This window comes from Pristis pectinata, chromosome 9 (genome assembly GCF_009764475.1).
Source record: "Pristis pectinata isolate sPriPec2 chromosome 9, sPriPec2.1.pri, whole genome shotgun sequence".
Classification (NCBI taxonomy): Eukaryota; Metazoa; Chordata; class Chondrichthyes; order Rhinopristiformes; family Pristidae; genus Pristis; species Pristis pectinata.
Window position 1 is genome coordinate 28,363,196 of NC_067413.1, and position 8,111 is coordinate 28,371,306.

The window sequence follows — 8,111 nt, forward strand, 5'->3', positions numbered from 1 at the left end:
ACATTGAGGACACACACACATGTGTATTACATATATAGCTTGTTTAATGTCCCTCTCCAAATGCCCCTGGTCACTGCCACCTTTGGAACCTTTATAAGGGTATGGGTACCCTAACTGCCATGTATCCCCACATTATAACACTCAATAAATTAAGGAACATTTAATTGACTATAAAGTATTTTGGGATGTCATGCAGATGTGAAAAAACTGCATAAATGCATTTCCCTCTTTCATCTAATGTAACCAACTGAATAAATAAGAAAAGTCTCAACATGTTCCTACAAACCTTACAATAGATCAGCAGCAGCATTGTAGCCATCTTATCAGGTTGGGAAAGAAATTTACTGCTTTAGTGATGAATGCACTGGGAAAATGTGGGCATCTGAATGACGGGCTCAAATTTTAAAATTTTAAATCCACTTTACTAGATAATCTAGGATTAAATATCTTGATAGTATTTTAAAATTAGGCCAGATTTAATGTTGATTTATGGGTGAAACTATTTGGTAAAACCATACCGTTTGCAGGTTCTACAATTTGTTAAATCCCATGCAGTAAAAATCAATGCCACAGGGTATTATGTTTAATTCAATAGAAGTGCTGTAAACAGTAGCATTCTTGGCTCTGAATCAGAAGCATGTGCGGTCATAAGTATGTAAGAAATAGAAACAGGAATAAGCCACAAAGCTTGCCAACCTGAAAATGACTCATGTAAACCTATACTTTTTTCTGTCAGTTAATCAATCCTTTCTCCATGCTAATATATTGCTCTCAGTACAATGAGCCTTTATTGTATCAAGTAAAATTTTATGTGGCAGTTAAAAACCTTTTGGAAATCTAAATGCACTACATCACTTGGAAGATCTAGGTCCAGATAGTGTAGAGGGACGAAGGACCTTGGAATAAAAATACACCAATCATTAACCACTGTGCAAAAAGCAAAAAACTGCAGATACTGGAAATGCGAAATAAAAGCAGAAAATTCTCGAAACACTCAACAGGTCAGGCAGCATCTATGAAAAAGAAACGGAGTTAATGTTACAGACTGAAGACCATAGATTAGTAAAGCCTTTAAGGAAGTGAGCCGAGCACTATTGTCTATACAGAGTCTTGACCTGAAATGTCGAACATTCTTTTGTGTCCAAAGGTGCTGCTTGACCCATTGAGTTCTTCCAGCAATTTTTTTTTTGAGCCAAACACTAGACTTTATTTCAGAAGGGATAGAATTGAGAAGCAGAGAAGATATACTAAACCTGTCTTACTCTTGCTTACCACATCTAGCTTATTGTGGAGTTATGGTTGTCATATTATTAGGATAATATGGAAGCAATGGAGTGGGTGTTTAAAAGAGCGATAGAAAAAATGCAAGGATTTTAGGAAAGGATTAATAGAGTGGGTCTCTTCTCCTGAAGTAAAAGGTTTGAAGGATGACCTAATGGGGGTCTTTAAAATTGTAAAAGTTCTTGATAGACTGGCTACATAGAGAATATTTCCATATGGGGGAAAAAGCATATCTAGAGAATCATCAATATATGATAATCACCAATAGTAGTAAGCATGTAAAACTCGCTAGCGCAAGGAGTGGTTGAAGTTAATGGTATTAATACATTCAAGGGGATGCTGGACAAGCGTATGAAGGAGAGAGGAACAGTGTGTTATGCCAATAGATTTAGATGGAGAAAGACCAGAGGAAGGCCTCAAAGGAGTACAAACCCTGATAAAGACATTTTAGGTTGAATGCCCAGACTCTATGCCACATATGCAATGCAATTACAGGTGACCCCTGCATTACGGAGGGGTCGCTTTCCTAGAAAAATGTCCACATCACGATTTTCCATAACCCAAAATCCTACTTTCCATTCAATTCCATCTTCTAAGTGGAGATGCATTCCTACAGGATGTTTTTCTCTCAACAGTAATGATTGTACTGCAGCTGCTGGTTCACAGCGGAGATTCATGGAGACTGTTTTGTTGGTTTTCAAAGCAAATCTCTTAAGTGGCCAACGGCTATTTTTGGAGACAGAAATGACAGCAGATGCTGTAATCTGGAGCAACAAAACAAACTGAAGGCTGGAAGGTGATAGGTAGAGACAGATAATAAATTCTAAAATGACTGATTCCACTTATCACCTTCCTTACTTACAAGATTCCAACATCTGCAGCCTTTTATGTCTCCACTTATTACCGTCCAGTCTTCAGTTTAGGTTTACAACTTGCACCTAAACTTGCTGGCCCTATTCCAGATATCTTGAGGGTAAATAGTATGGAAAATGCTTGGATAAAAAACTGCTAGACTGCAACATGAACTTACTGTGTTGAAAAAAGAGACACATTATCTACACTTGCATCAAGAAATGCGAGTTGAAAATAATAAAAATACATCAAATGTGTTGTTTCTTTTGCACTTTGTGTTCATTTATTTATTTCTCACATAAATAATATTAAGACTGAATTTTATTCTGTATCTCTGATTTTTGAATTCTGTAAGGGTGCATTTCTGTAACCCAAATGGCCATAACATGGGTGTCAATTATATACCTTTATCCTCTGCTAATTACATTCTCAAAGAATACAAGTAAATTTATCACACAATTTCCCTTTATAAGACTATGTTGATTCTGCCTAATAGAAAAATAACATTATAATCTACTCCAGCATTTTCCTGGTGACCAATGTTAGCTGTCTTTTCTTAAATATTGCAGTTTTCTAGTCTGCTGAGATCTTTCTAGAATCTGAGGAGTAGTGAGAGAGTTCAAGTTCTTTTCCAGAGACCTGAGTACATAAACTATGCTGAGTTGTGCAATTTTTTGACTGAGATGACAAAGCCCTCTCACATGGATATAATCGAACCTTCTTCACTATTTTGAAAAAACATGCATGGAATTCTCATGAACTGATAAGTAGTAATTACCACGCAATTTTTAAAACTTAAGGAATGTATTCAGCCCACTGTATCTGTGTCATTGCTTGCTATACAGGGAATTTGACATGGGAAACTAAAGACAATGTTAGGAAATATAGAAATGAGGACAGGAGAGATGGAGGAGTATACAAGTACACCCATATATTTTTAATCATATAGACATACAAATGTATACTCAATGTGCTTAATGATTTATGGGATGGGGTGGGATGAATCCATATACCTGCTTGCCGCTCCCATACATGACTTTAGGTAAGGGAGTGGTTGAGCAAAATAATAGTTAGAGATTGATTGTGGCAAAAGAGGCTTGGAATCTGAGATGCAGTCAATATGTGCAAGACCTGGTTATGCAAGGGTTGGTTTACTTTGAACAACTGACTATAGATCATTATAGACCTGATTCCTTTGGACACTGCCTGTGAATCAACGATCACTGACTGTATAAATTTTCTTCTAGAATGTTCATTCCCTTATGACCAAGCCCCATAGTTTCATTGGTTTCCAGTTTCAACAGAAATTTGGCCCATGGGTGGTGACTCTTTGTAACCAATTAAGTTGTTTCAAAATGTAATCGGTATTTTAATGTAAGTAAGCTAGTTTTCACAGCAAGCCCAAACACAACAGCAATAAGATAATGACCTAATAATCTACTTTAATAATGCTGGTTTTTAGTTGTGGCTCCCTTAGTAATACTCTCACCTTGAGTCAGAAGGTTTGGTGTTCATTCCATTCTAGAGATTTGGGCCTAAGTGTATGGGGTGATGGCAGATCTGGTTATTTTTGAGTCTGCAGGTTCTTTCAGGACTCCAGGAATAAGTTGAAAACAACTTGGTGCTTCACAAAGTTTTACTGGAAAAATTTAAAACAAAGAAACAGTCACAGAGCACATGGCACTAGCTTTACTACTAGGAGATGAGCCAAGGCAAAAGGAACTAAAGATGAGAAAGGGCCGGTGGGTGGTGGGGTGGGAGAGGAGGGAAGGGGGGGGTGGAAAAAGGAGGTGGAGGAGAAGGAGGAGGAGCAAGAGAGAGATTAAGAAAAAACAACACCTTTTATACCTGAGATAAGAAGTATTCCTTAGCTAACAATAGTCCAATCAGGAAACCTATTAGATACCTGTGGCCAAACTAACCAATGAGAACACATATATTCACCTGATGGACGAACCAATAAGCTAGGAAGTGGCCATTCCTTGTGCAGCCACTTGAGGTGTATTAAACACTCTACATGTTAAAAAAATGAATTAAAACAGTCAAATCCAACAGTGATAACCAAGTGATATAATTAGGGAGTGCTGCATTGTTGGAGGGCTGGATTTCAGATGAGAATTCAAATTGATACTCTTCCTGTTCCCTCAAGAGATCATAAATATGGCATGGCACTATTTTGAAGCAGGTGGGTTTCCTCCAGAGTCCTCATCAATTCAGGCGACCCCTGCGTTATGGCCATTCAGGTGATGGAAATTCATTCTTACAGAATTCACAAATTACTACCCAAAATTTTGAGATACGCAATAAAATTTGCTCTCACATAACTAAACACTAAAGATTCTTTTCAACTCATTTCTCTTGACACATGCAGCAGATGCACGTGGTAGGCTGCATTACAGAAAATCACAACATGGATCATTTTCTAGGAATGCAACCCCCACCCCACAACATGGGGGTCACCTGTACATATTGGTTGATCATTATCACATTGCAGTTTAGGGAAACCTACTGAGTGCAAACTGAATGCTCTCTTTCCTACACTAAAAGAGTGACTGTACTTCAATAAAAGTTATTTATTGGTTGTAATGCACTTTTAGATGGTCTGAAAGAGAAATGAAAGTACTATATAAATCCAATACTTTCCTTAATTGAGGTATAAATATTGGCCAGAACACAGCATTGCCTTAGAAAGAATAGAGCCATGCGATTCCCCCACCTGAGAGGATCAATGCTTGGCAACACCAAATTTAAACAAAATTATGCTACTGTATTCCTGTTTATGCTAGGATTGTACTATAATGGACTTTTAGTGCAGACCTCTCCAGAATCTAATTCATAACCTTCTGGTCTGTGGCTGTTGCAACCAACTAGTCAGTGGCTGTCACAACCACATGTTTTGGAGTGTTCACATCTACCTCCAGATATGCAGTTGGTTTACAACATTTACCTGCCCAGCTGCAAGCCTGGAGGACAATCTGGGTGTTGCCAAACCGGAAACCATGGATGAACCAAGAGATCCACTCCCTACTGAAGTTCAGGACTGCAGCGTTCATGTCAGGTAACCCTGATTTATATAAGAAATCAAGATACAACCTCTTTAAAGCTATCAGGGATGCCAAGAGACAATATCAGTCCAAAATAGACTCCCAGACCAGCCATCAGTTGTGGCAGGGCTTACATGCTCTAATAGGCTACTAAACGAAGTCGGGCAGCATTGCTGACAACAGCACATCCCTTCCCGATGAGCTTAACACATTCTACGCACATTTTGAACAGAAGGGGTTTGGAATGTCACCACCCACCCTGACAGCCTCCAATGCACCTGAACCCATAGTCACTGTTGTGGACGCAAGATCAGTCCTCTGGAGTGTGAACCCGAGGAAAGCATCTGGCCCGGATAGTGTCCCTGGCTGTGTCCTTAGATATTGTGCCGATCAGCTGGCAGGAGTATTAACAGACATTTTTCTACCTCTCCCTGCTTCAGTCTGAGGTTCCCACCTGCTTTAAGAAGACCACTATCATCCCGGTACCCAAGAAAAACAAGGTAAGGTGCCATAATGACTACTGCCTGGTGGCTTTGACATCCACCATCATGAAGTGCTTCAAGAGGCTGGTCACGGCATGCATTTACTCCAGCCTCCCAGAAAACCTCGACCCACTGCAATTCGCCTACCACCAAAACAGGTCTACAGCAGACACCATCTCCCTGGCCCTACGGTCATCTCTGGAGCAGCTGAACAGTAAAGACACCTACATTAGACTATTGTTTTTTGACTCCACCTTCAATACTATAATTCCAAGCAAACTCATCTCCAAACTCCAAGACCTGGGACTCAACATCTCCCTTTGCAACTGGATCCTTGACTTCCTGACCAACAAACTACAATCAGTAAGGATAGGCAGCAACACCTCCACCACTATTATTCTGAACACTGGTGCCCCACAAGGCTGTATCTCAACTCCCTACTCTAGTCCTTATACACTCATGACTGAGTGGCCAGATTCTGCTCTATCTCCATCTACAAGTTTGCAGATGATACCACCATAGGGGGCCATATCTCAAATAACGATGAGTTGGAGTACAGGAAGGAGATAGAGAGCCTAATGACATGGTGTCATGACAACAACTTTTCCCTGAACGTCAGCAAAACAAAAGAGCTGTTCATTTACTTCAGGAAGGGGGGTGGCACGCTTCTGTCTAAATCAACTGTTCTGGGGTCAAGAGGGTTGAGAGCTCCAAGTTCTTAGGAGTGAACATCACCAACAGCCCTGTCCTGATCCAATCACGTAGGCATCAAGGCCAAGAAAGATCATCAGCACCTCTACTTCCTCAGGAGGCTAAAGAAATTTGGCAAGTCCCCTTTGACCTTCACAATTTTTACCAATACACCATGGAAAGCATCCTATCTGGATGCATCATGGCTTGGTATAGCAACTGCACTGCCCGTGACCGCAAGAAGCTGCAGAAAGTTATGGACACAGCTCAGTACATCATGGAAACCAGCCTCCCCTCCATGGACACTGTCTATACTTCTCAACACCTCAGTGAAGCAGCCAGCATAATCAAAGGCCCCATCCCAGAAATTCCCTCTTCTCCCCTTCCCATTAGACAGAAGATACAAAAGCCTGAAAGCACATACCACCAGGCTTGAAGACAGCTTCTATCCTGTTATTATAAGACTATTGAATGATTCCCTAGTACAATAAGAAGGACTCTTGACCTCACAATCTACCTCATTATGACTCTGCACCTTACTGTCTACCTGCACTGCACTTTCTCTGTAACTGTAACACTTTATTCTGGATTCAGTGATTGTTTTATCTTGTACTACCTCAATGCACAGATGAATTGATCTGTATGAACAGTATGCAAGACAAGTTTTTCACTGTACCTTGGTACATGTGACAATAATAAAGCAATTTACCAATTACCCCACATTCCTTCAGTTCTTCTGCATCTTTCCTCCCAACACTATCCATCTGAATTTTTTTTTTCAAATCCCTTATAGCCTTGTCCTTCTCTACCTTTGAAAACTCCTCTAGCCCTATAAATCTCCTGGAATTCTTAATTAATTCAACTCAAATTTCTTTTTCTCTCCCTCCCTATCAGATCCTTTCTCTTCTCATTGGTAGCAATTATATATGCTGTTGCTGCAACCCTTATCAGCATACAGATAATTGTTGGCAGATGCATTAAATTGGCTGAGATCCTTGCAGGAACAGTGCAAGTCCTGTTTTAAAACATAACGAATAAGTCTGGATGCAAATCTCCTCATCAAATTTTGTAAAGGTGCTTTTGGCTAATTTGATGATTCTTGTGGGTATTACGACTAAACACAATGCCTATTTAGTGCACCAATAAAAGGGGGAAATCCAGTTTCTAGGCACAGCTGTCTTACATCATTTTTTTGACTAGATGGCATCTGTGACCTGTGGAAAAGCAACACTAATTAAGAGTTGTTTTTGCAGGATGTTTCGTACAGCTGTTATACCTCATTTAAACATTTCTGAAAACACAATGATGTCCTACAATATTAGCTCTAAGCCTACGCTTGAATGTTCCAACATAAATAACATTTGTAAGTAATAGAAAAGTGGACATTGGCGGTGAAAATTCCATGTAATTCAAATTATGACTCTATGGCTCTAAATTTAATGAATAAATATGAAAATACATAAAAAGAATGAGAACACTGATACTATTTGAAGAACCTCAGAATGTACTGCCTCCCTTTACTATGATGCTGGAGGAACTCAGCAGGCCAGGCAGCATCCGTGGAGAAAAGCAGGCAGTCAACGTTTCGGTTCAGGACTGAAGACAGGAAAAGGGGAAGCCCAATATATAGGATGGAAAAGCAGAGCAGTGATAGGTGGACAAAAGAGGGGAGGCAGGGTGGTGATAGGTAGATGCTGGTAAGAGGCAGTGATAAGTAGGTGCAAGGGAGGAGGGGAGAGCAGATCCACCAGGGGATGGGTCA